Here is a 25,474-nt window from a genome sequence, read left to right as displayed (position 1 = left end):
TGTTGTTCTTGTTGTTCTTGTTGTTCTTGTTGTTGTTCTTCTTGTTGTTCTTGTTGTTCTTGTTGTTGTTGTTGTCCTTGTTGTTCTTGTTGTTGTTGCCCTTGTTGTTCTTGTAGTTCTTGTTGTTCTTGTCGTTCTCGTTGATCTCGTTGATCTGGTTGTTCTTGTTGTTCTTGTTGTTCTTGTTGTTCTCGTTGTTCTCGTTGCTCTCGTTGTTCTCGTTGTTCTCGTTGTTCTCATTGTTCTCGTTGTTCTCGTTGTTCTCGTTGTTCTCGTTGTTCTTGTTGTTCTTGTTGTTCTTGTTGTTCTTGTTGTTTTTGTTGTTCTGGTTGTTCTTGTTGTTCTTGTTGTTCTTCTTGCTGTTCTGGTTGTTCTTGTTGTTCTGGTTGTTCTTGTTGTTCTTGTTGTTCTTGTTATTCTTGTTGTTCTCGTTGTTCTCGTTGTTCTCGTTGTTCTCGTTGTTCTCGTTGTTGTCGTTGTTCTCGTTGTTCTCGTTGTTCTTGTTGTTGTTATTGTTGTTGTCCTTGTTGTCCTTGTTGTTCTTGTTGTTCTTGTTGTTCTTGTTGTTCTTGTTGTTTTTGTTGATCTTGTTGTTCTGGTTGTTCTTGTTGTTCCGGTTGTTCTTGTTGTTCTTGTTGTTCTTGTTGTTCTTGTTGTTCTTGTTGTTCTTCTTGTTCTTGTTGTTCTTGTTGCTCTTGTTGTTCTTGTTGTTCTTGTTGTTCTTGTTGCAATTTTTGGTCTGGTTGTTCTTGTGGCTCTTGTTGCTCTTGTTGCTCTTGTTGCTCTTGTCGTTCTTGTTGTTGTTGTTGTTCTTGTTGTTCTTGTTGTTCTTGTTGTTCTTGTTGTTCTTGTTGTTCTTGTTGTAGTTGTTGTTCTTGTCCTTGTTGTTGTTGTAGTTCTTGTTGTTCTTGGTGTTCTTGTTGTTTTTGTTGTTCTAGTTGTTGTTGTTGTTGTTCTTGTTGTTGTTGTTGTTGTTCTTCCTGTTGTTCTTGTTGTTCTTGTTGTTCTTGTTGTTCTTGTTGTTCTTGTTGTTCTTGTTGTTCTTGTTGTTCTTGTTGTTCTTGTTGTTCTGGTTGTTCTTGTTGCTCTTGTTGTTCTTGTTGTTCTTGTTGTTCTCGTTGTTCTCGTTGTTCTCGTTGTTCTCGTTGTTCCCGTTGTTCTTGTTGTTCTTGTTGTTCTTGTTATTCTCGTTGTTCTCGTTGTTCTCGTTGTTCTCGTTGTTCTCGTTGTTCTCGTTGTTCTCGTTGTTCTCGTTGTTCTCGTTGTTCTTGTTGTTCTTGTTATTCTCGTTGTTCTCGTTGTTCTCGTTGTTCTCGTTGTTCTCGTTGTTCTCGTTGTTCTCGTTGTTCTCGTTGTTCTCGTTGTTCTCGTTGTTCTCGTTGTTCTCGTTGTTCTTGTTGTTCTTGTTGTTCTTGTTGTTCTTGTTGTTCTTGTTGTTCTTGTTGTTCTTGTTGTTCTTGTTGTTCTTGTTGTTCTTGTTGTTCTTGTTGTTCTTGTTGATCTTGTTGATCTTGTTGTTCTTGTTGTTCTTGTTGCAATTTTTGGTCTTGTTGTTCTTGTGGCTCTTGTTGCTCTTGTTGCTCTTGTCGTTCTTGTTGTTCTTGTTGTTCTTGTTGTTCTTGTTGTTCTTGTTGTTCTTGTTGTTCTTGTTGTTCTTGTTTATTTTGTTGTTCTTGTCCTTGTTGTTGTTGTAGTTCTTGTTGTTCTTGGTGTTCTTGTTGTTCTTGTTGTTCTAGTTGTTGTTGTTCTTGTTGTTGTTCTTGTTGTTCTTCTTGTTGTTCTTGTTGTTCTTGTTGTTCTTGTTGTTGTTGTTGTCCTTATTGTTCTTGTTGCTGTTGTCCTTGTTGTTCTTGTTGTGCTTGTTGTTCTTGTTGATCTTGTTGTTCTTGTTGCTCTTGTTGCTCTTGTTGTTCTTGTTGCTCTTGTTGTTCTTGTTGTTGTTCTTGTTGTTCTTGTTTTTGTTGTTCTTGTTGTTGTTGGTCTTGTCGTTGTGGTTCTTGTTGTTCCTGTTGTTGTTGTTGTTGTTCCTGTTGTTCTTGTTGTTGTTGTTCATGCTGTTCTTGCTGTTGTTGTTCTTGCTGTTCTTGTTCTTGTTGTTCTTGTTGTTCTTGTTGTTCTTATTGTTCTTGTTGTTCTTGTTGTTCTTGTTGTTCTTGTTGTTGTTGTTGTTGTTGTTGTTCTTGCTGTTCTTGTTGTAGTTGTTGTTGTTGTCCTTGTTGTTGTTGTAGTTCTCGTTGTTCTTGTTGATCTTGTTGTTCTTGTTGTTCTTGTTGTTCTGGTTGTTCTTGTTGTTCTTGTTGTTCTTGTTGTTTTTGTTGTTCATGTTGTTCTTGTTGTTGTTCTTGTTGTTGTTCTAGTTGTCCTTGTTGTTGTTGTTCTGGTTGTTCTTGTTGTTCTTGTTGTTCTTGTGGATCTTGTTGATCTTGTTGTTCTTGTTGTTCTTGTTGTTCTTGTTGCAATTTTTGGTCTGGTTGTTCTTGTGGCTCTTGTTGCTCTTGTTGCTCTTGTTGCTCTTGTCGTTCTTGTTGTTCTTGTTGTTCTTGTTGCTCTTGTTGCTTTTGTTGCTCTCGTTGATCTTGTTGTTCTTGTTGTTCTTGTTGTTCTTGTTGCAATTTTTGGTCTTGCTGTTCTTGTGGCTCTTGTTGCTCTTGTTGCTCTTGTTGCTCTTGTCGTTCTTGTTGTTCTTGTTGTTCTTGCTGTTCTTGTTGTTCTTGTTGTTGTTGTTGTCCTTGTTGTTCTTGTTGATCTTGTTGTTCTTGTTGCAATTTTTGGTCTTGTTGTTCTTGTGGCTCTTGTTGCTCTTGTTGCTCTTGTCGTTCTTGTTGTTCTTGTTGTTCTTGTTGTTCTTGTTGTTCTTGTTGTTCTTGTTGTTCTTGTTTATTTTGTTGTTCTTGTCCTTGTTGTTGTTGTAGTTGTTGTTGTTCTTGGTGTTCTTGTTGTTCTTGTTGTTCTAGTTGTTGTTGTTCTTGTTGTTGTTCTTGTTGTTCTTCTTGTTGTTCTTGTTGTTCTTGTTGTTCTTGTTGTTGTTGTTGTCCTTATTGTTCTTGTTGCTGTTGTCCTTGTTGTTCTTGTTGTGCTTGTTGTTCTTGTTGATATTGTTGTTCTTGTTGCTCTTGTTGCTCTTGTTGTTCTTGTTGCTCTTGTTGTTCTTGTTGTTGTTCTTGTTGTTCTTGTTTTTGTTGTTCTTGTTGTTGTTGTTCTTGTCGTTGTGGTTCTTGTTGTTCCTGTTGTTGTTGTTGTTCCTGTTGTTCTTGTTGTTGTTGTTCATGCTGTTCTTGCTGTTGTTGTTCTTGCTGTTCTTGTTCTTGTTGTTCTTGTTGTTCTTGTTGTTCTTGTTGTTCTTGTTGTTCTTGTTGTTCTTGTTGTTCTTGTTGCAATTTTTGGTCTTGTTGTTCTTGTGGCTCTTGTTGCTCTTGTTGCTCTTGTCGTTCTTGTTGTTCTTGTTGTTCTTGTTGTTCTTGTTGTTCTTGTTGTTCTTGTTGTTCTTGTTTATTTTGTTGTTCTTGCCCTTGTTGTTGTTGTAGTTCTTGTTGTTCTTGGTGTTCTTGTTGTTCTTGTTGTTCTAGTTGTTGTTGTTCTTGTTGTTGTTCTTGTTGTTCTTCTTGTTGTTCTTGTTGTTCTTGTTGTTCTTGTTGTTGTTGTTGTCCTTATTGTTCTTGTTGCTGTTGTCCTTGTTGTTCTTGTTGTGCTTGTTGTTCTTGTTGATATTGTTGTTCTTGTTGCTCTTGTTGCTCTTGTTGTTCTTGTTGCTCTTGTTGTTCTTGTTGTTGTTCTTGTTGTTCTTGTTTTTGTTGTTCTTGTTGTTGTTGTTCTTGTCGTTGTGGTTCTTGTTGTTCCTGTTGTTGTTGTTGTTCCTGTTCTTCTTGTTGTTGTTGTTCATGCTGTTCTTGCTGTTGTTGTTCTTGCTGTTCTTGTTCTTGTTGTTCTTGTTGTTCTTGTTGTTCTTGTTGTTCTTGTTGTTCTTGTTGTTCTTGTTGTTGTTGTTGTTGTTGTTGTTGTTGTTGTTCTTGCTGTTCTTGTTGTAGTTGTTGTTGTTGTCCTTGTTGTTGTTGTAGTTCTCGTTGTTCTTGTTGATCTTGTTGTTCTTGTTGTTCTTGTTGTCTTTGTTGTTCTTGTTGTTCTTGTCGTTCTTGTTGTTGTTGTTGTTGTTCCTGTTGTTGTTGTTGTTCTTGTTGTTCTTGTTGTTTTTGTTGATCTTGTTGTTGTTGTTCTTGTTGTTCTTACTGTTCATGTTGTCCCTGTTGTTGTTGTTGTTGTTGTTGTCCTTGTTGTTCTTGTTGTTCTTGTTGTTCTTGTTGTTCTTGTTGTTCTTGTTGTCCTTGTTGCTCTTGTTGTTGTTGTCCTTGTTGTTCTTGTTGTGCTTGTTGTTCTTGTTGATCTTGTTGTTCTTGTTGTTCTTGTTGCTCTTGTTGTTCTTGTTGTTCTTGTTGTTGTTGTTGTCCTTGTTGTTCTTGTTGTTGTTGTCCTTGTTGTTCTTGTTGTGCTTGTTGTTCTTGTTGATCTTGTTGTTCTTGTTGCTATTGTTGCTCTTGTTGTTCTTGTTGCTCTTGTTGTTCTTGTTGTTGTTCTTGTTGTTCTTGTTTTTGTTGTTCTTGTTGTTGTTGTTCTTGTCGTTGTGGTTCTTGTTGTTCCTGTTGTTGTTGTTGTTCCTGTTGTTCTTGTTGTTGTTGTTCATGCTGTTCTTGCTGTTGTTGTTCTTGCTGTTCTTGTTCTTGTTGTTCTTGTTGTTCTTGTTGTTTTTGTTGATCTTGTTGTTCTTGTTGTTCTTGTTGTTCTTGTTGTTCTTGTTGTTCTTGTTGTTCTTGTTGTTCTTGTTGTTCTTGTTGTTCTTGTTGTTCTTGTTGTTCTTGTTGTTCTTGTTGTTCTTGTTGTTGTTGTTGTTCTTGTTGTTCTCGTTGTTCTTGTTGTTCTCGTTGTTCTCGTTGTTCTCGTTGTTCTCGTTGTTCTCGTTGTTCCCGTTGTTCTCGTTGTTCTCGTTGTTCTCGTTGTTCTCGTTGTTCTCGTTGTTCTCGTTGTTCTCGTTGTTCTTGTTGTTCTTGTTGTTCTTGTTGTTCTTGTTGTTCTTGTTGTTCTTGTTGTTCTTGTTGTCCTTGTTGTTCTTGTTGTTGTTGTCCTTGTTGTTCTTGTTGTGCTTGTTGTTCTTGTTGATCTTGTTGTTCTTGTTGCTCTTGTTGTTCTTGTTGTTCTTGTTGCTCTTGTTGTTCTTGTTGTTCTTGTTGTTGTTGTTGTCCTTGTTGTTCTTGTTGTTGTTGTCCTTGTTGTTCTTGCTGTGCTTGTTGTTCTTGTTGATCTTGTTGTTCTTGTTGCTATTGTTGCTCTTGTTGTTCTTGTTGCTCTTGTTGTTCTTGTTGTTGTTCTTGTTGTTCTTGTTTTTGTTGTTCTTGTTGTTGTTGTTCTTGTCGTTGTGGTTCTTGTTGTTCCTGTTGTTGTTGTTGTTCCTGTTGTTCTTGTTGTTGTTGTTCATGCTGTTCTTGCTGTTGTTGTTCTTGCTGTTCTTGTTCTTGTTGTTCTTGTTGTTCTTGTTGCTTTTGTTGATCTTGTTGTTCTTGTTGTTCTTGTTGTTCTTGTTGTTCTTGTTGTTCTTGTTGTTCTTGTTGTTCTTGTTGTTCTTGTTGTTCTTGTTGTTCTTGTTGCTCTTGTTGTTCTTGTTGTTCTTGTTGTTGTTGTTGTTCTTGTTGTTCTTGTTGTTCTTGTTGTTCTTGTTGTTCTTGTTGTTCTTGTTGTTCTTGTTGTTCTTGTTGTTCTTGTTGTTCTTGTTGTTCTTGTTGTTCTTGTTGTTCTTGTTGTTCTTGTTGTTCTTGTTGTTCTTGTTGTTCTTGTTGTTCTTGTTGTTCTTGTTGTTCTTGTTGTTCTTGTTGTTCTTGTTGTTCTTGTTGTTCTTGTTGTTCTTGTTGTTCTTGTTGTTCTTGTTGTTCTTGTTGTTCTTGTTGTTCTTGTTGTTCTTGTTGTTCTTGTTGTTCTTGTTGTTCTTGTTGTTCTTGTTGTTCTTGTTGTTGTTGTTCTTGCTGTTCTTGTTGTAATTGTTGTTGTTGTCCTTGTTGTTGTTGTAGTTCTCGTTGTTCATGTTGATCTTGTTGTTCTTGTTGTTCTTGTTGTCTTTGTTGTTCTTGTTGCTCTTGTCGTTCTTGTTGTTGTTGTTGTTGTTCCTGTTGTTGTTGTTGTTCTTGTTGTTCTTGTTGTTTTTGTTGATCTTGTTGTTGTTGTTCTTGTTGTTCTTGTTGTTCTTGTTGTTCTTGTTGTTCTTACTGTTCATGTTGTTCCTGTTGTTGTTGTTGTTGTTGTTGTCCTTGTTGTTCTTGTTGTTGTTGTTCTGGTTGTTCTTGTCGTTCTTGTCGTTCCGGTTGTTCTTGTTGTTCTTGTTGTTGTTGTTGTTGTTGTCCTTGTTGTTCTTGTTGTTCTTGTTGTTCTTGTTGTTCTGGTTGTTCTTGTTGTTCTCGTTGTTCTTGTTGTTTTTGTTGTTCATGTTGTTCTTGTTGTTGTTCTTCTTGTTGTTCTTGTTGTTCTTGTTGTACTTGTTGTTCTGGTTGTTCTTGTTGTTCTTGTTGTTCTTGTTGTTCTTGTTGTTCTTGTTGTTCTTGTTGTTCTTGTTGTTCTTGTTGTTCTTGTTGTTCTTGTTGTTCTTGTTGTTCTTGTTGTTCTTGTTGTTCTTGTTGTTCTTGTTGTTCTTGTTGTTCTTGTTGTTCTTGTTGTTCTTGTTGTTCTTGTTGATCTTGTTGTTCTTGTTGTTCTTGTTGTTCTTGTTGCAATTTTTGGTCTTGTTGAGCTTGTGGCTATTGTTGCTCTTGTTGCTCTTGTCGTTCTTTTTGTTCTTGTTGTTCTTGCTGTTCTTGTTGTTCTTGTTCTTCTTGTTGTTCTCGTTGTTGTTCTTGTTGTTCTCGTTGTTCTCGTTGTTCTCGTTGTTCTCGTTGTTCTCGTTGTTCTCGTTGTTCTCGTTGTTCTCGTTGTTCTCGTTGTTCTCGTTGTTCTTGTTGTTCTTGTTGTTCTTGTTGTTCTTGTTGTTGTTGTTGTTGTTGTTCTTGTCGTTCTTGTTGTTGTTGTTGTTCCTGTTGCTGTTGTTCCTGTTGATCTTGTTGTTGTTGTTCTTGCTGTTGTTGTTCATGTTGTTCTTGCTGTTGTTGTTCTTGCTGTTCTTGTTGTTCTTGTTGTTCTTGTTGTTCTTGTTGTTCTTGTTGTTCTTGTTGTTCTTGTTGTTCTTGTTGTTCTTGTTGTTCTTGTTGTTCTTGTTGTTCTTGTTGTTCTTGTTGTTCTTGTTGTTCTTGTTGTTCTTGTTGTTCTTGTTGTTCTTGTTGTTCTTGTTGTTCTTGTTGTTCTTGTTGTTCTTGTTGTTCTTGTTGTTCTTGTTGTTCTTGTTGTTCTTGTTGTTCTTGTTGTTCTTGTTGTTCTTGTTGTTCTTGTTGTTCTTGTTGTTCTTGTTGTTCTTGTTGTTCTTGTTGTTCTTGTTGTTCTTGTTGTTCTAGTTGTTGTTGTTGTTGTTCTTGTTGTTGTTCTTGTTGTTCTTCTTGTTGCTCTTGTTGTTCTTGTTGTTCTTCTTGTTGTTCTTGTTGTTCTTGTCGTTCTTGTTGTTCTTGTTGTTCTTGTTGTTCTTCTTGTTGTTATTGTTGTTCTTCTTGTTGTTATTGTTGTTCTTGTTGTTCTTGTTGTTCTTGTTGTTCTTGTTGTTCTTGTTGTTCTTGTTGTTCTTGTTGTTCTTGTTGTTCTTGTTATTGTTGTTCTGGTTGTTCTTGTTGTTCTTGTTGTTCTTGTTGTTCTTGTTGTTCTTGTTGTTCTTGTTGTTCTCGTTGATCTTGTTGATCTTGTTGTTCTTGTTGTTCTTGTTGTTCTTGCTGCAATTTTTGGTCTTGTTGTTCTTGTGACTCTTGTTGCTCTGGTGGCTCTTGTTGCTCTAGTCGTTCTTGTTGTTCTTGTTGTTCTGGTTGTTCTCGTTGTTCTCGTTGTTCTCGTTGTTCTCACTGTTCTCGTTGTTCTCGTTATTCTCGTTGTCTTTGTTGTTCTTGTTGTTCTTGTCGTTCTTCTTGTTGTTGTTGTTGTTCCTGTTGTTGTTGTTGTTCTTGTTGTTCTTGTTGTTTTTGTTGATCTTGTTGTTCTTGTTGTTCTAGTTGTTCTTGTTGTTCTTGTTGTTCTTACTGTTCATGTTGTTCCTGTTGTTGTTGTTGTTGTTGTTGTCCTTGTTGTTCTTGTTGTTGTTGTTCTGGTTGTTCTTGTTGTTCTTGTTGTTCTTGTTGTTCTTGTTGTTCTGTGTTGTTGTTGTTGTTGTTGTCCTTGTTGTTCTTGTTGTTCTTGTTGTTCTTGTTGTTTTTGTTGATCTTGTTGATCTTGTTGTTCTTGTTGTTCTTGTTGTTCTTGTTGTTCTTGTTGTTCTTGTTATTGTTGCTCTGGTTGTTCTTGTTGTTCTTGTTGTTCTTGTTGTTCTTGTTGTTCTTGTTGTTCTTGTTGTTCTTGTTGTTCTTGTTGTTCTCGTTGATCTTGTTGATCTGGTTGTTCTTGTTGTTCTTGTTGTTCTTGCTGCAATTTTTGGACTTGTTGTTCTTGTGGCTCTTGTTGCTCTTGTTGCTCTTGTTGCTCTAGTCGTTCTTGTTGTTCTTGTTGTTCTTGTTGTTCTCGTTGTTCTCGTTGTTCTCGTTGTTCTCGTTGTTCTCGTTGTTCTCGTTGTTCTCGTTGTTCTTGTTGTTCTTGTTGTTCTTGTTGTTCTTGTTGTTTTTGTTGATCTTGTTGTTCTTGTTGTTCTAGTTGTTCTTGTTGTTCTTGTTGTTCTTACTGTTCATGTTGTTCCTGTTGTTGTTGTTGTTGTTGTTGTCCTTGTTGTTCTTGTTGTTGTTGTTCTGGTTGTTCTTGTTGTTCTTGTTGTTCTTGTTGTTCTTGTTGTTCTGTGTTGTTGTTGTTGTTGTTGTCCTTGTTGTTCTTGTTGTTCTTGTTGTTCTTGTTGTTTTTGTTGATCTTGTTGATCTTGTTGTTCTTGTTGTTCTTGTTGTTCTTGTTGTTCTTGTTGTTCTTGTTGTTCTTGTTGTTCTTGTTATTGTTGCTCTGGTTGTTCTTGTTGTTCTTGTTGTTCTTGTTGTTCTTGTTGCAATTTTTGGTCTTGTTGAGCTTGTGGCTATTGTTGCTCTTGTTGCTCTTGTCGTTCTTTTTGTTCTTGTTGTTCTTGCTGTTCTTGTTGTTCTTGTTCTTCTTGTTGTTCTCGTTGTTGTTCTTGTTGTTCTCGTTGTTCTCGTTGTTCTCGTTGTTCTCGTTGTTCTCGTTGTTCTCGTTGTTCTCGTTGTTCTCGTTGTTCTCGTTGTTCTCGTTGTTCTTGTTGTTCTTGTTGTTCTTGTTGTTCTTGTTGTTGTTGTTGTTGTTGTTCTTGTCGTTCTTGTTGTTGTTGTTGTTCCTGTTGCTGTTGTTCCTGTTGATCTTGTTGTTGTTGTTCTTGCTGTTGTTGTTCATGTTGTTCTTGCTGTTGTTGTTCTTGCTGTTCTTGTTGTTCTTGTTGTTCTTGTTGTTCTTGTTGTTCTTGTTGTTCTTGTTGTTTTTGTTGATCTTGTTGTTCTTGTTGTTCTTGTTGTTCTTGTTGTTCTTGTTGTTCTTCTTGCTGTTCTGGTTGTTCTTGTTGTTCTGGTTGTTCTTGTTGTTCTTGTTGTTCTTGTTGTTCTTGTTGTTATCGTTGTTCTCGTTGTTCTCGTTGTTCTCGTTGTTCTCGTTGTTCTCGTTGTTCTCGTTGCTCTCGTTGATCTCGTTGTTCTCGTTGTTCTTGTTGTTCTTGTTGTTCTTGTTGTTGTTATTGTTGTTGTCCTAGTTGTCCTTGTTGTTCTTGTTGTTCTTGTTGTTCTTATTGATCTTGTTGTTCTTGTTGTTCTTGTTGTTTTTGTTGATCTTGTTGTTCTGGTTGTTCTTGTTGTTCTTGTTGTTCTTGTTGTTCTTGTTGTTCTTGTTGTTCTTGTTGTTCTTGTTGTTCTTGTTGATCTTGTTGATCTTGTTGTTCTTGTTGTTCTTGTTGCAATTTTTGGTCTTGTTGCTCTTGTGGCTCTTGTTGCTCTTGTTGCTCTTGTTGCTCTTGTCGTTCTTGTTGTTCTTGTTGTTCTTGTTGTTCTTGTTGTTCTTGTTGTTCTTGTTGTTCTTGTTGTAGTTGTTGTTCTTGTCCTTGTTGTTGTTGTAGTTCTTGTTGTTCTTGGTGTTCTTGTTGTTCTTGTTGTTCTAGTTGTTGTTGTTGTTGTTCTTGTTGTTGTTGTTGTTCTTCTTGTTGTTCTTGTTGTTGTTGTTGTTCTTGTTGTTGTTGTTGTTCTTCTTGTTGTTCTTGTTGTTCTTGTTGTTGTTGTTGTCCTTGTTGTTCTTGTTGTTGTTGTCCTTGTTGTTCTTGTTGATCTTGTTGTTCTTGTTGCTCTTGTTGCTCTTGTTGTTCTTGTTGTTCTTGTTGTTCTTGTTGTTCTTGTTGTTCTTGTTGTTCTAGTTGTTGTTGTTGTTGTTCTTGTTGTTGTTGTTGTTCTTCTTGTTGTTCTTGTTGTTCTTGTTGTTCTTGTTGTTCTTGTTGTTCTTGTTGTTCTTGTTGTTCTTGTTGTTCTTGTTGTTCTTGTTGTTCTTGTTGTTCTTGTTGTAGTTGTTGTTCTTGTCCTTGTTGTTGTTGTAGTTCTTGTTGTTCTTGGTGTTCTTGTTGTTCTTGTTGTTCTAGTTGTTGTTGTTGTTGTTCTTCTTGTTGTTCTTGTTGTTCTTGTTGTTCTTGTTGTTGTTGTTGTCCTTGTTGTTCTTGTTGTTGTTGTCCTTGTTGTTCTTGTTGATCTTGTTGTTCTTGTTGTTCTCGTTGTTGTTCTTGTTGTTCTCGTTGTTCTCGTTGTTCTCGTCGTTCTCGTTGTTCTCGTTGTTCTCGTTGTTCTCGTTGTTCTCGTTGTTCTCGTTGTTCTCGTTGTTCTTGTTGTTCTTGTTGTTCTTGTTGTTGTTGTTGTTGTTGTTCTTGTCGTTCTTGTTGTTGTTGTTGTTCCTGTTGTTGTTGTTGTTCCTGTTGTTCTTGTTGTTGTTGTTCTTGTTGTTGTTGTTCATGTTGTTCTTGCTGTTGTTTTTCTTGCTGTTCTTGTTCTTGTTGTTCTTGTTGTTCTTGTTGTTCTTGTTGTTCTTGTTGTTCTTGTTGTTTTTGTTGCTCTTGTTGTTCTTGTTGTTCTTGTTGTTCTTGTTGTTCTTGTTGTTCTTGTTGTAGTTGTTGTTCTTGTCCTTGTTGTTGTTGTAGTTCTTGTTGTTCTTGGTGTTCTTGTTGTTCTTGTTGTTCTAGTTGTTGTTGTTGTTGTTCTTGTTGTTGTTGTTGTTCTTCTTGTTGTTCTTGTTGTTCTTGTTGTTCTTGTTGATCTTGTTGATCTTGTTGTTCTTGTTGTTCTTGTTGTTCTTGTTGTTCTTGTTGCAATTTTTGGTCTTGTTGTTCTTGTGGCTCTTGTTGCTCTTGTTGCTCTTGTTGCTCTTGTCGTTCTTTTTGTTCTTGTTGTTCTTGCTGTTCTTGCTGTTCTTGTTGTTCTTGTTGTTCTTGTTGTTCTTGTTGTTCTTGTTGTTCTCGTTGTTGTTCTTGTTGTTCTCGTTGTTCTCGTTGTTCTCGTTGTTCTCGTTGTTCTCGTTGTTCTCGTTGTTCTCGTTGTTATCGTTGTTCTCGTTGTTCTTGTTGTTCTTGTTGTTCGTGTTGATCTTGTTGTTCTTGTTGTTCTTGTTGTTTTTGTTGATCTTGTTGTTCTGGTTGTTCTTGTTGTTCCGGTTGTTCTTGTTGTTCTTGTTGTTCTTGTTGTTCTTGTTGTTCTTTTTGTTCTTGTTGTTCTTGTTGTTCTTGTTGTTCTTGTTGTTCTTGTTGTTCTTGTTGTTCTTGTTGTTCTTGTTGTTCTTGTTGTTCTTGTTGTTCTTGTTGATCTTGTTGATCTTGTTGTTCTTGTTGTTCTTGTTGTTCTTGTTGCAATTTTTGGTCTTGTTGTTCTTGTGGCTCTTGTTGCTCTTGTTGCTCTTGTTGCTCTTGTCGTTCTTGTTGTTCTTGTTGTTCTTGTTGTTCTTGTTGTTCTTGTTGTTCTTGTTGTTCTTGTTGTTCTTGTTGTTCTTGTTGTTCTTGTTGTTCTTGTTGTTCTTGTTGTAGTTGTTGTTCTTGTCCTTGTTGTTGTTGTAGTTCTTGTTGTTCTTGGTGTTCTTGTTGTTCTTGTTGTTCTAGTTGTTGTTCTTGTTGTTCTTGTTGTTCTTGTTGCAATTTTCGGTCTTGTTGTTCTTGTGGCTCTTGTTGCTCTTGTTGCTCTTGTTGCTCTTGTCGTTCTTGTTGTTCTTGTTGTTCTTGTTGTTCTTGTTGTTCTTGTTGTTCTTGTTGTTCTTGTTGTTCTTGTTTATTTTGTTGTTGTAGTTCATGTTGTTCTTGTAGATCTTGTTGTGCTTGTTGTTCTTGTTGATCTTGTTGTTCTTGTTGCTCTTGTTGCTCTTGTTGTTCTTGTTGCTCTTGTTGTTCTTGTTGTTGTTCTTGTTGTTCTTGTTTTTGTTGTTCTTGTTGTTGTTGTTCTTGTCGTTGTGGTTCTTGTTGTTCCTGTTGTTGTTGTTGTTCCTGTTGTTCTTGTTGTTGTTGTTCATGCTGTTCTGGCTGTTGTTGTTCTTGCTGTTCTTGTTCTAGTTGTTCTTGTTGTTCTTGTTGTTCTTGTTGTTTTTGTTGATCTTGTTGATCTTGTTGTTCTTGTTGTTCTTGTTGTTCTTGTTGTTCTTGTTGCTCTTGGTGTTCTTGTTGTTCTTGTTGTTCTTGTTGATCTTGTTGATCTTGTTGTTCTTGTTGTTCTTGTTGTTCTTGTTGCAATTTTTGGTCTTGTTGTTCTTGTGGCTCTTGTTGCTCTTGTTGCTCTTGTCGTTCTTGTTGTTCTTGTTGTTCTTGTTGTTCTTGTTGTTCTTGTTGTTCTTGTTGTTCTTGTTGTTCTTGTTGTTCTTGTTGTAGTTGTTGTTCTTGTCCTTGTTGTTGTTGTAGTTCTTGTTGTTCTTGGTGTTCTTGTTGTTCTTGTTGTTCTAGTTGTTGTTGTTGTTGTTCTTGTTGTTGTTTTTGTTCTTCTTGTTGTTCTTGTTGTTCTTGTTGTTCTTGTTGTTGTTGTTGTCCTTGTTGTTGTTGTCCTTGTTGTTCTTGTTGTTGTTGTCCTTGTTGTTCTTGTTGATCTTGTTGTTCTTGTTGCTCTTGTTGCTCTTGTTGTTCTTGTTGTTGTTCTTGTTGTTCTTGTTGTTGTTCTTGTTGTTCTTGTTTTTGTTGTTCTTGTCGATCTTGTTGATCTTGTTGTTCTTGTTGTTCTTGTTGTACTTGTTGTTCTTGTTGTTCATGTTGTTCTTGTTGTTCTTGTTGTTCTTGTTGTTCTTGTTGTTCTTGTTGTTTTTGTTGTTCTTGTTGTTCTTGTTGTTCTTGTTGATCTTGTTGATCTTGTTGTTCTTGTTGTTCTTGTTGTTCTTGTTGCAATTTTTGGTCTTGTCGTTCTTGTGGCTCTTGTTGCTCTTGTTGCTCTTGTCGTTCTTTTTGTTCTTGTTGTTCTTGCTGTTCTTGTTGTTCTTGTTGTTCTTGTTGTTCTTGTTGTTCTTGTTGTTCTTGTTGTTCTTGTTGTTCTTGTTGTTCTTGTTGTTCTCGTTGTTGTTCTTGTTGTTCTCGTTGTTCTCGTTGTTCTCGTTGTTCTCGTTGTTCTCGTTCTTCTCGTTGTTCTTGTTGTTCTTGTTGTTGTTGTTGTTGTTGTTGTTGTTGTTGTTGTTGTTGTTCTTGTCGTTCTTGTTGTTGTTGTTGTTCCTGTTGTTGTTGTTGTTCCTGTTGTTCTTGTTGTTGTTGTTCTTGTTGTTGTTGTTCATGTTGTTCTTGCAGTTGTTTTTCTTGCTGTTCTTGTTCTTGTTGTTCTTGTTGTTCTAGTTGTTGTTGTTGTTGTTCTTGTTGTTGTTCTTGTTGTTCTTCTTGTTGTTCTTGTTGTTCTTGTTGTTCTTGTTGTTCTTGTTGTTCTTGTTGTTCTTGTTGTTCTTGTTGTTCTTGTTGTTCTTGTTGTTCTTGTTGTTCTTGTTGTTCTTGTTGTTCTTGTTGTTCTTGTTGTTCTTGTTGTTCTTGTTGTTCTTGTTGTTCTTGTTGTTCTTGTTGTTCTTGTTGTTCTTGTTGTTCTTGTTGTTCTTGTTATTGTTGTTCTGGTTGTTCTTGTTGTTCTTGTTGTTCTTGTTGTTCTTGTTGTTCTTGTTGTTCTTGTTGTTCTTGTTGTTCTTGTTGTTCTTGTTGTTCTCGTTGATTTTGTTGATCTTGTTGTTCTTGTTGTTCTTGTTGTTCTTGCTGCAATTTTTGGTCTTGTTGTTCTTGTGGCTCTTGTTGCTCTTGTTGCTCTTGTTGCTCTAGTCGTTCTTCTTGTTCTTGTTGTTCTTGTTGTTCTCGTTGTTCTCGTTGTTCTCGTTGTTCTCGTTGTTCTCGTTGTTCTCGTTGTTCTCGTTGTTCTCGTTGTTCTCGTTGTCCTCGTTGTTCTCGTTGTTCTCGTTGTTCTTGTTGTTCTTGTTGTTGTTATTGTTGTTGTCCTTGTTGTCCTTGTTGTTCTTGTTGTTCTTGTTGTTCTTGTTGATCTTGTTGTTCTTGTTGTTCCTGTTGTTCTGGTTGTTCTTGTTGTTCTTGTTGTTCTTGTTGTTCCGGTTGTTCTTGTTGTTCTTGTTGTTCTTGTTGCTATTGTTGTTCTTGTTGTTCTTGTTGCTCTTGTTGTTCTTGTTGTCCTTGTTGTTCTTGTTGTTGTTGTCCTTGTTGTTCTTGTTGTGCTTGTTGTTCTTGTTGATCTTGTTGTTCTTGTTGCTATTGTTGCTCTTGTTGTTCTTGTTGCTCTTGTTGTTCTTGTTGTTGTTCTTGTTGTTCTTGTTTTTGTTGTTCTTGTTGTTGTTGTTCTTGTCGTTGTGGTTCTTGTTGTTCCTGTTGTTGTTGTTGTTCCTGTTGTTCTTGTTGTTGTTGTTCATGCTGTTCTTGCTGTTGTTGTTCTTGCTGTTCTTGTTCTTGTTGTTCTTGTTGTTCTTGTTGTTTTTGTTGATCTTGTTGTTCTTGTTGTTCTTGTTGTTCTTGTTGTTCTTGTTGTTCTTGTTGTTCTTGTTGTTCTTGTTGTTCTTGTTGTTCTTGCTGTTCTTGTTGTTCTTGTTGTTCTTGTAGTTCTTGTTGTTCTTGTTGTTCTTGTTGTTCTTGTTGTTCTTGTTGTTCTTGTTGTTCTTGTTGTTGTTGTTGTTGTTGTTCTTGCTGTTCTTGCTGTTCTTGTTGTAGTTGTTCTTCTTGTTGTTCTCGTTGTTGTTCTTGTTGTTCTCGTTGTTGTTCTTGTTGTTCTCGTTGTTCTCGTTGTTCTCGTTGTTCTCGTTGTTCTCGTTGTTCTCGTTGTTCTCGTTGTTCTCGTTGTTCTCGTTGTTCTCGTTGTTCTTGTTGTTCTCGTTGTTCTCGTTGTTCTCGTTGTTCTCGTTGTTCTCGTTGTTCTCGTTGTTCTCGTTGTTCTCGTTGTTCTCGTTGTTCTCGTTGTTCTTGTTGTTCTTGTTGTTCTTGTTGTTCTTGTTGTTGTTGTTGTTGTTGTTCTTGTCGTTCTTGTCGTTGTTGTTGTTCCTGTTGTTGTTGTTGTTCCTGTTGATCTTGTTGTTGTTGTTCTTGCTGTTGTTGTTCATGTTGTTCTTGCTGTTGTTGTTCTTGCTGTTCTTGTTGTTCTTGTTGTTCTTGTTGTTCTTGTTGTTCTTGTTGTTCTTGTTGTTCTTGTTGTTCTTGTTGTTCTTGTTGTTCTTGTTGTTCTTGTTGTTCTTGTTGTTCTTGTTGTTCTTGTTGATCTTGTTGATCTTGTTGTTCTTGTTGTTCTTGTTGTTCTTGTTGTTCTTGTCGTTCTTGTTGTTGTTGATGTTGTTCCTGTTGTTGTTGTTGTTCTTGTTGCTCTTGTTGCTCTTGTTGCTCTAGTCGTTCTTGTTGTTCTTGTTGTTCTTGTTGTTCTCGTTGTTCTCGTTGTTCTCGTTGTTCTCGTTGTTCTCGTTGTTCTCATTGTTCTCGTTGTTCTTGTTGTTCTTGTTGTTCTTGTTGTTCTTGTTGTTCTTGTTGTTTTTGTTGATCTTGTTGTTCTTGTTGTTCTTCTTGTTCTTGTTGTTCTTGTTGTTCTTCTTGCTGTTCTGGTTGTTCTTGTTGTTCTGGTTGTTCTTGTTGTTCTTGTTGTTCTTGTTATTCTTGTTGTTCTCGTTGTTCTCGTTGTTCTCGTTGTTCTCGTTGTTCTCGTTGTTCTCGTTGTTCTCGTTGTTCTCGTTGTTCTCGTTGTTCTTGTTGTTCTTGTTGTTCTTGTTGTTGTTATTGTTGTTGTCCTTGTTGTCCTTGTTGTTCTTGTTGTTCTTGTTGTTCTTATTGATCTTGTTGTTCTTGTTGTTCTTGTTGTTTTTGTTGATCTTGTTGTTCTGTTTGTTCTTGTTGTTCCGGTTGTTCTTGTTGTTCTTGTTGTTCTTGTTGTTCTTGTTGTTCTTGTTGTTCTTGTTGTTCTTGTTGTTCTTGTTGTTCTTGTTGTTCTTGTTGATCTTGTTGATCTTGTTGTTCTTGTTGTTCTTGTTGTTCTTGTTGCAATTTTTGGTCTTGTTGTTCTTGTGGCTCTTGTTGCTCTTGTTGCTCTTGTTGCTCTTGTCGTTCTTGTTGTTCTTGTTGTTCTTGTTGTTCTTGTTGTTCTTGTTGTTCTTGTTGTAGTTGTTGTTCTTGTCCTTGTTGTTGTTGTAGTTCTTGTTGTTCTTGGTGTTCTTGTTGTTCTTGTTGTTCTAGTTGTTGTTGTTGTTGTTCTTGTTGCTGTTGTTGTTCTTCTTGTTGTTCTTGTTGTTCTTGTTGTTCTTGTTGTTGTTGTTGTCCTTGTTGTTCTTGTTGTTGTTGTCCTTGTTGTTCTTGTTGATCTTGTTGTTCTTGTTGCTCTTGTTGCTCTTGTTGTTCTTGTTGCTCTTGTTGTTCTTGTTGTTGTTCTTGTTGTTCTTGTTGTTGTTCTTGTTGTTCTTGTTTTTGTTGTTCTTGTTGATCTTGTTGATCTTGTTGTTCTTGGTGTTCTTGTTGTTCTTGTTGTTCTAGTTGTTGTTGTTGTTGTTCTTGTTGTTGTTGTTGTTCTTCTTGTTGTTCTTGTTGTTCTTGTTGTTCTTGTTGTTCTTGTTGTTCTTGTTGTTCTTGTTGTTCTTGTTGTTCTTGTTGTAGTTGTTGTTCTTGTCCTTGTTGTTGTTGTAGTTCTTGTTGTTCTTGGTGTTCTTGTTGTTCTTGTTGTTCTAGTTGTTGTTGTTGTTGTTCTTGTTGTTGTTGTTGTTCTTCTTGTTGTTCTTGTTGTTCTTGTTGTTCTTGTTGTTGTTGTTGTCCTTGTTGTTCTTGTTGTTGTTGTCCTTGTTGTTCTTGTTGATCTTGTTGTTCTTGTTGTTCTCGTTGTTGTTCTTGTTGTTCTCGTTGTTCTCGTTGTTCTCGTCGTTCTCGTTGTTCTCGTTGTTCTCGTTGATCTCGTTGTTCTCGTTGTTCTCGTTGTTCTTGTTGTTCTTGTTGTTCTTGTTGTTGTTGTTGTTGTTGTTCTTGTCGTTCTTGTTGTTGTTGTTGTTCCTGTTGTTGTTGTTGTTCCTGTTGTTCTTGTTGTTGTTGTTCTTGTTGTTGTTGTTCATGTTGTTCTTGCTGTTGTTTTTCTTGCTGTTCTTGTTCTTGTTGTTCTTGTTGTTCTTGTTGTTCTCGTTGTTCTTGTTGTTCTTGTAGATCTTGTTGTTCTTGTTGTTCTTGTTGTTCTTGTTGTTCTTTTTGCTGTTCTGGTTGTTCTTGTTGTTCTTGTTGTTCTTGTTGTTCTCGTTGTTCTCGTTGTTCTCGTTGTTCTCGTTGTTCTCGTTGTTATCGTTGTTCTCGTTGTTCTTGTTGTTCTTGTTGTTCTTGTTGTTCTTGTTGTTCTTGTTGATCTTGTTGTTCTTGTTGTTCTTGTTGTTCTTGTTGTTCTTTTTGCTGTTCTGGTTGTTCTTGTTGTTCTTGTTGTTCTCGTTGTTCTCGTTGTTCTCGTTGTTCTCGTTGTTCTCGTTGTTCTCGTTGTTCTCGTTGTTCTCGTTGTTCTCGTTGTTCTCGTTGTTCTCGTTGTTCTCGTTGTTCTCGTTGTTCTCGTTGTTATCGTTGTTCTCGTTGTTCTTGTTGTTCTTGTTGTTCGTGTTGATCTTGTTGTTCTTGTTGTTCTTGTTGTTTTTGTTGATCTTGTTGTTCTGGTTGTTCTTGTTGTTCCGGTTGTTCTTGTTGTTCTTGTTGTTCTTGTTGTTCTTGTTGTTCTTTTTGTTCTTGTTGTTCTTGTTGTTCTTGTTGTTCTTGTTGTTCTTGTTGTTCTTGTTGTTCTTGTTGTTCTTGTTGTTCTTGTTGTTCTTGTTGTTCTTGTTGTTCTTGTTGTTCTTGTTGATCTTGTTGATCTTGTTGTTCTTGTTGTTCTTGTTGCAATTTTTGTTCTTGTTGTTCTTGCTGTTCTTGTTGTTCTTGTTGTTCTTGTTGTTCTTGTTGTTCTTGTTGTTCTTGTTGTTCTTGTTGTTCTTGTTGTTCTCGTTGTTGTTCTTGTTGTTCTCGTTGTTCTCGTTGTTCTCGTTGTTCTCGTTGTTCTCGTTCTTCTCGTTGTTCTTGTTGTTCTTGTTGTTCTTGTTGTTGTTGTTGTTGTTGTTCTTGTCGTTCTTGTTGTTGTTGTTGTTCCTGTTGTTGTTGTTGTTCCTGTTGTTCTTGTTGTTGTTGTTCTTGTTGTTGTTGTTCATGTTGTTCTTGCAGTTGTTTTTCTTGCTGTTCTTGTTCTTGTTGTTCTTGTTGTTCTTGTTGTTCTTGTTGTTCTTGTTGTTCTTGTTGTTCTTGTTGTTCTAGTTGTTGTTGTTGTTGTTCTTGTTGTTCTTGTTGTTCTTGTTGTTCTTGTTGTTCTTGTTGTTCTCGTTGTTCTTGTTGTTCTTGTTGTTCTTGTTGTTCTTGTTGTTCTTGTTGTTCTTGTTGTTCTTGTTGTTCTTGTTGTTCTTGTTATTGTTGTTCTGGTTGTTCTTGTTGTTCTTGTTGTTCTTGTTGTTCTTGTTGTTCTTGTTGTTCTTGTTGTTCTTGTTGTTCTTGTTGTTCTTGTTGTTCTTGTTGTTCTCGTTGATTTTGTTGATCTTGTTGTTCTTGTTGTTCTTGTTGTTCTTGCTGCAATTTTTGGTCTTGTTGTTCTTGTGGCTCTTGTTGCTCTTGTTGCTCTTGTTGCTCTAGTCGTTCTTCTTGTTCTTGTTGTTCTTGTTGTTCTCGTTGTTCTCGTTGTTCTCGTTGTTCTCGTTGTTCTCGTTGTTCTCGTTGTTCTCGTTGTTCTCGTTGTTCTCGTTGTTCTCGTTGTTCTCGTTGTTCTCGTTGTTCTCGTTGTCCTCGTTGTTCTCGTTGTTCTCGTTGTTCTTGTTGTTCTTGTTGTTGTTATTGTTGTTGTCCTTGTTGTCCTTGTTGTTCTTGTTGTTCTTGTTGATCTTGTTGTTCTTGTTGTTCTTGTTGTTCTGGTTGTTCTTGTTGTTCTGGTTGTTCTTGTTGTTCCGGTTGTTCTTGTTGTTCTTGTTGTTCTTGTTGTTCTTGTTGTTCTTGTTGTTCTTGTTGTTCTTGTTGTTCTTGTTGTTCTTGTTGATCTTGTTGATCTTGTTGATCTTGTTGTTCTTGTTGTTCTTGTTGTTCTTGTTGTTCTTGTTGCAATTTTTGGTCTTGTTGTTCTTGTGGCTCTTGTTGCTCTTGTTGCTCTTGTTGCTCTTGTCGTTCTTGTTGTTCTTGTTGTTCTTGTTGTTCTTGTTGTTCTTGTTGTTCTTGTTGTTCTTGTTTATTTTGTTATTGTAGTTCTTGTTGTTCTTGTTGTTCTAGTTGTTGTTGTTGTTGTTCTTGTTGTTGTTCTTGTTGTTCTTCTTGTTGTTCTTGTTGTTCTTGTTGTTCTTGTTGTTCTTGTTGTTCTTGTTGTTCTTGTTGTTCTTGTTGTTCTTGTTGTTCTTGTTGTTCTTGTTGTTCTTGTTGCTCTTGTTGCTCTTGTTGTTCTTGTTGTTGTTGTCCTTGTTGTTCTTGTTGTGCTTGTTGTTCTTGTTGATCTTGTTGTTCTTGTTGCTCTTGTTGCTCTTGTTGTTCTTGTTGCTCTTGTTGTTCTTGTTGTTGTTCTTGTTGTTCTTGTTTTTGTTGTTCTTTTTGTTGTTGTTCTTGTCGTTGTGGTTCTTTTTGTTCCTGTTGTTGTTGTTGTTCCTGTTGTTCTTGTTGTTGTTGTTCATGCTGTTCTTGCTGTTGTTGTTCTTGCTGTTCTTGTTCTAGTTGTTCTCGTTGTTCTTGTTGTTCTTGTTGTTTTTGTTGATCTTGTTGATCTTGTTGTTCTTGTTGTTCTTGTTGTTCTTGTTGTTCTTGGTGTTCTTGTTGTTCTTGTTGTTCTAGTTGTTGTTGTTGCTGTTCTTGTTGTTCTTCTTGTTGTTCTTGTTGTTGTTCTTGTTGTTCTTGTTGTTCTTGTTGTTCTTCTTGTTGTTCTTGTTGTTCTTGTCGTTCTTGTCGTTCTTGTTGTTCTTGTTGTTCTTCTTGTTGTTCTTGTTGTTCTTGTTGTTCTTGTTGTTCTTGTTGTTCTTGTTGTTCTTGTTGTTCTTGTTGTTCTTGTTGTTCTTGTTGTTCTTGTTGTTCTTGTTGTTCTTGTTGTTCTTGTTGTTCTTGTTGTTCTTGTTGTTCTTGTTGTTCTAGTTGTTCTTGTTGTTCTTGTTGATCTTGTTGTTCTTGTTGTTCTTGTTGTTCTAGTTGTTCTTGTTGTTCTTGTTGTTCTTGTTGTACTTGTTGTTCTTGTTGTTCTTGTTGTTCTTGTTGTTCTTGTTGTTCTTGTTGTTCTTGTTGTTCTTGTTGTTCTTGTTGTTGTTGTTCTTGCTGTTCTTGTTGTAGTTGTTGTTGTTGTCCTTGTTGTTGTTGTAGTTCTCGTTGTTCTTGTTGATCTTGTTGTTCTTGTTGTTCTTGTTGTCTTTGTTGTTCTTGTTGTTCTTGTCGTTCTTGTTGTTGTTGTTGTTCCTGTTGTTGTTGTCGTTCTTGTTGTTCTTGTTGTTTTTGTTGATCTTGTTGTTGTTGTTCTTGTTGTTCTTACTGTTCATGTTGTTCCTGTTGTTGTTGTTGTTGTTGTTGTCCTTGTTGTTCTTGTTGTTGTTGTTCTGGTTGTTCTTATCGTTCTTGTCGTTCCGGTTGTTCTTGTTGTTCTTGTTGTTGTAGTTGTTGTTGTTGTCCTTGTTGTTCTTGTTGTTCTTGTTGTTCTTGTTGTTCTTGTTGTTCTGGTTGTTCTAGATGTTCTTGTTGTTCTTGTTGTTCTTGTTGTTTTTGTTGTTCATGTTGTTCTTGTTGTTGTTCTTGTTGTTGTTCTAGTTGTCCTTGTTGTTGTTGTTCTGGTTGTTCTTGTTGTTCTTGTTGCTCTTGTTGCTTTTGTTGCTCTTGTTGATCTTGTTGTTCTTGTTGTTCTTGTTGTTCTTGCTGTTCTTGTTGTTCTTGTTGTTCTCGTTGTTCTCGTTGTTCTCTTTGTTCTCGTTGTTCTCGTTGTTCTCGTTGTTCTCGTTGTTCTCGTTGTTCTCGTTGTTCTCGTTGTTCTCGTTGTTCTCGTTGTTCTCGTTGTTCTCGTTGTTCTCGTTGTTCTCGTTGTTCTCGTTGTTGTTGTTGTTGTTCTTGTTGTTGTTGTTGTTGTTCTTGTCGTTCTTGTTGTTGTTGTTGTTCCTGTTGTTGTTGTTCCTGTTGTTCTTCTTGTTGTTCTTGTTGTTCTTGTCGTTCTTGTTGTTCTTCTTGTTGTTCTTGTTGTTCTTCTTGTTGTTCTTGTTGTTCTTGTTGTTCTTGTTGTTCTTGTTGTTCTTGTTGTTCTTGTTGTTCTTGTTGTTCTTGTTGTTCTTGTTGTTCTTGTTGTTCTTGTTGTTCTTGTTGTTCTTGTTGTTCTTGTTGTTCTTGTTATTGTTGTTCTGGTTGTTCTTGCTGTTCTTGTTGCAATTTTTGGTCTTGTTGTTCTTGTGGCTCTTGTTGCTCTTGTTGCTCTTGTTGCTCTTGTCGTTCTTTTTGTTCTTGTTGTTCTTGCTGTTCTTGTTGTTCTTGTTGTTCTTGTTGTTCTTGTTGTTCTTGTTGTTCTCGTTGTTGTTCTTGTTGTTCTCGTTGTTCTCGTTGTTCTCGTTGTTCTCGTTGTTCTCGTTCTTCTCGTTGTTCTTGTTGTTCTTGTTGTTGTTGTTGTTGTTGTTGTTGTTGTTGTTGTTCTTGTCGTTCTTGTTGTTGTTGTTGTTCCTGTTGTTGTTGTTGTTCCTGTTGTTCTTGTTGTTGTTGTTCTTGTTGTTGTTGTTCATGTTGTTCTTGCAGTTGTTTTTCTTGCTGTTCTTGTTCTTGTTGTTCTTGTTGTTCTTGTTGTTCTTGTTGTTCTTGTTGTTCTTGTTGTTCTTGTTGTTCTTGTTGTTCTTGTTGTTCTTGTTGTTCTTGTTGTTCTTGTTGTTCTAGTTGTTGTTGTTGTTGTTCTTGTTGTTGTTCTTGTTGTTCTTCTTGTTGTTCTTGTTGTTCTTGTTGTTCTTGTTGTTCTTGTTGTTCTTGTTGTTCTTGTTGTTCTTGTTGTTCTTGTTGTTCTTGTTGTTCTTGTTGTTCTTGTTGTTCTTGTTGTTCTTGTTGTTCTTGTTGTTCTTGTTGTTCTTGTTGTTCTTGTTGTTCTTGTTGTTCTTGTTGTTCTTGTTGTTCTTGTTGTTCTTGTTGTTCTTGTTGTTCTTGTTATTGTTGTTCTGGTTGTTCTTGTTGTTCTTGTTGTTCTTGTTGTTCTTGTTGTTCTTGTTGTTCTTGTTGTTCTCGTTGATTTTGTTGATCTTGTTGTTCTTGTTGTTCTTGTTGTTCTTGCTGCAATTTTTGGTCTTGTTGTTCTTGTGGCTCTTGTTGCTCTTGTTGCTCTTGTTGCTCTAGTCGTTCTTCTTGTTCTTGTTGTTCTTGTTGTTCTCGTTGTTCTCGTTGTTCTCGTTGTTCTCGTTGTTCTCGTTGTCCTCGTTGTTCTCGTTGTTCTCGTTGTTCTTGTTGTTCTTGTTGTTGTTATTGTTGTTGTCCTTGTTGTCCTTGTTGTTCTTGTTGTTCTTGTTGTTCTTGTTGATCTTGTTGTTCTTGTTGTTCTTGTTGTTCTGGTTGTTCTTGTTGTTCTTGTTGTTCTTGTTGTTCCGGTTGTTCTTGTTGTTCTTGTTGTTCTTGTTGCTATTGTTGTTCTTGTTGTTCTTGTTGCTCTTGTTGTTCTTGTTGTCCTTGTTGTTCTTGTTGTTGTTGTCCTTGTTGTTCTTGTTGTGCTTGTTGTTCTTGTTGATCTTGTTGTTCTTGTTGCTATTGTTGCTCTTGTTGTTCTTGTTGCTCTTGTTGTTCTTGTTGTTGTTCTTGTTGTTCTTGTTTTTGTTGTTCTTGTTGTTGTTGTTCTTGTCGTTGTGGTTCTTGTTGTTCCTGTTGTTGTTGTTGTTCCTGTTGTTCTTGTTGTTGTTGTTCATGCTGTTCTTGCTGTTGTTGTTCTTGCTGTTCTTGTTCTTGTTGTTCTTGTTGTTCTTGTTGTTTTTGTTGATCTTGTTGTTCTTGTTGTTCTTGTTGTTCTTGTTGTTCTTGTTGTTCTTGTTGTTCTTGTTGTTCTTGTTGTTCTTGTTGTTCTTGTTGTTCTTGTTGTTCTTGTTGTTCTTGTTGTTCTTGTTGTTCTTGTTGTTCTTGTTATTGTTGTTCTGGTTGTTCTTGTTTTTCTTGTTGTTCTTGTTGTTCTTGTTGTTCTTGTTGTTCTTGTTGTTCTCGTTGATCTTGTTGATCTTGTTGTTCTTGTTGTTCTTGTTGTTCTTGCTGCAATTTTTGGTCTTGTTGTTCTTGTGACTCTTGTTGCTCTTGTTGCTCTTGTTGCTCTAGTCGTTCTTGTTGTTCTTGTTGTTCTGGTTGTTCTCGTTGTTCTCGTTGTTCTCGTTGTTCTCGTTGTTCTCATTGTTCTCGTTGTTCTCGTTGTTCTCGTTGTTCTTGTTGTTCTTGTTGTTCTTGTTGTTCTTGTTGTTCTTGTTGTTCTTGTTGTCTTTGTTGATCTTGTTGTTCTTGTTGTTCTTGTTGTTCTTCTTGCTGTTCTGGTTGTTCTTGTTGTTCTGGTTGTTCTTGTTGTTCTTGTTGTTCTTGTTATTCTTGTTGTGCTCGTTGTTCTCGTTGTTCTCGTTGTTCTCGTTGTTCTCGTTGTTATCGTTGTTCTCGTTGTTCTTGTTGTTCTTGTTGTTCTTGTTGTTCTTGTTGTTCTTGTTGTTTTTGTTGATCTTGTTGTTCTTGTTGTTCTTGTTGTTCTTGTTGTTCTTTTTGCTGTTCTGGTTGTTCTTGTTGTTCTTGTTGTTCTTGTTGTTCTCGTTGTTCTCGTTGTTCTCGTTGTTCTCGTTGTTCTCGTTGTTCTCGTTGCTCTCGTTGTTCTCGTTGTTCTCGTTGTTCTCGTTGTTATCGTTGTTCTCGTTGTTCTTGTTGTTCTTGTTGTTCTTGTTGTTCTTGTTGTTCTTGTTGTTCTTGTTGTTCTTGTTGTTCTTGTTGTTCTTGTTGTTCTTGTTGTTCTTGTTGTTCTTGTTGTTCTTGTTGTTCTTGTTGTTCTTGTTGTTCTTGTTGTTCTTGTTGTTCTTGTTGTTCTTGTTGTTCTTGTTGTTCTTGTTGTTCTTGTTGTTCTTGTTGTTCTTGTTGTTCTTGTTGTTCTTGTTGTTCTTGTTGTTGTTCTTGCTGTTCTTGTTGTAGTTGTTGTTGTTGTCCTTGGTGTTGTTGTAGTTCTCGTTGTTCTTGTTGTAGTTGTTGTTGTTGTCCTTGTTGTTGTTGTAGTACTCGTTGTTCTTGTTGATCTTGTTGTTCTTGTTGTTCTTGTTGTCTTTGTTGTTCTTGTTGTTCTTGTCGTTCTTGTTGTTGTTGTTGTTGTTCCTGTTGTTGTTGTTGTTCTTGTTGCTCTTGTTGCTCTTGTTGCTCTAGTCGTTCTTGTTGTTCTTGTTGTTCTTGTTGTTCTCGTTGTTCTCGTTGTTCTCGTTGTTCTCGTTGTTCTCGTTGTTCTCGTTGTTCTCGTTGTTCTCGTTGTTCTTGTTGTTCTTGTTGTTCTTGTTGTTCTTGTTGTTCTTGTTGTTTTTGTTGATCTTGTTGTTCTTGTTGTCCTTGTTGTTCTTGTTGTTCTTGTTGTTCTTCTTGCTGTTCTGGTTGTTCTTGTTGTTCTGGTTGTTCTTGTTGTTCTTGTTATTCTTGTTGTTCTCGTTGTTCTCGTTGTTCTCGTTGTTCTCGTTGTTCTCGTTGTTCTCGTTGTTCTCGTTGTTCTTGTTGTTCTTGTTGTTCTTGTTGTTGTTATTGTTGTTGTCCTCGTTGTCCTTGTTGTTCTTGTTGTTCTTGTTGTTCTTATTGATCTTGTTGTTCTTGTTGTTCTTGTTGTTTTTGTTGATCTTGTTGTTCTGGTTGTTCTTGTTGTTCCGGTTGTTCTTGTTGTTCTTGTTGTTCTTGTTGTTCTTGTTGTTCTTGTTGTACTTGTTGTTCTTGTCCTTGTTGTTGTTGTAGTTCTTGTTGTTCTTGTTGCAATTTTTGGTCTTGTTGTTCTTGTGGCTCTTGTTGCTCTTGTTGCTCTTGTTGCTCTTGTCGTTCTTGTTG

This window comes from Megalopta genalis, unplaced genomic scaffold, assembly GCF_051020955.1.
Source record: "Megalopta genalis isolate 19385.01 unplaced genomic scaffold, iyMegGena1_principal scaffold0029, whole genome shotgun sequence".
In the NCBI taxonomy this organism is placed as follows: domain Eukaryota; kingdom Metazoa; phylum Arthropoda; class Insecta; order Hymenoptera; family Halictidae; genus Megalopta; species Megalopta genalis.
This window is presented reverse-complemented; position numbering follows the sequence as displayed.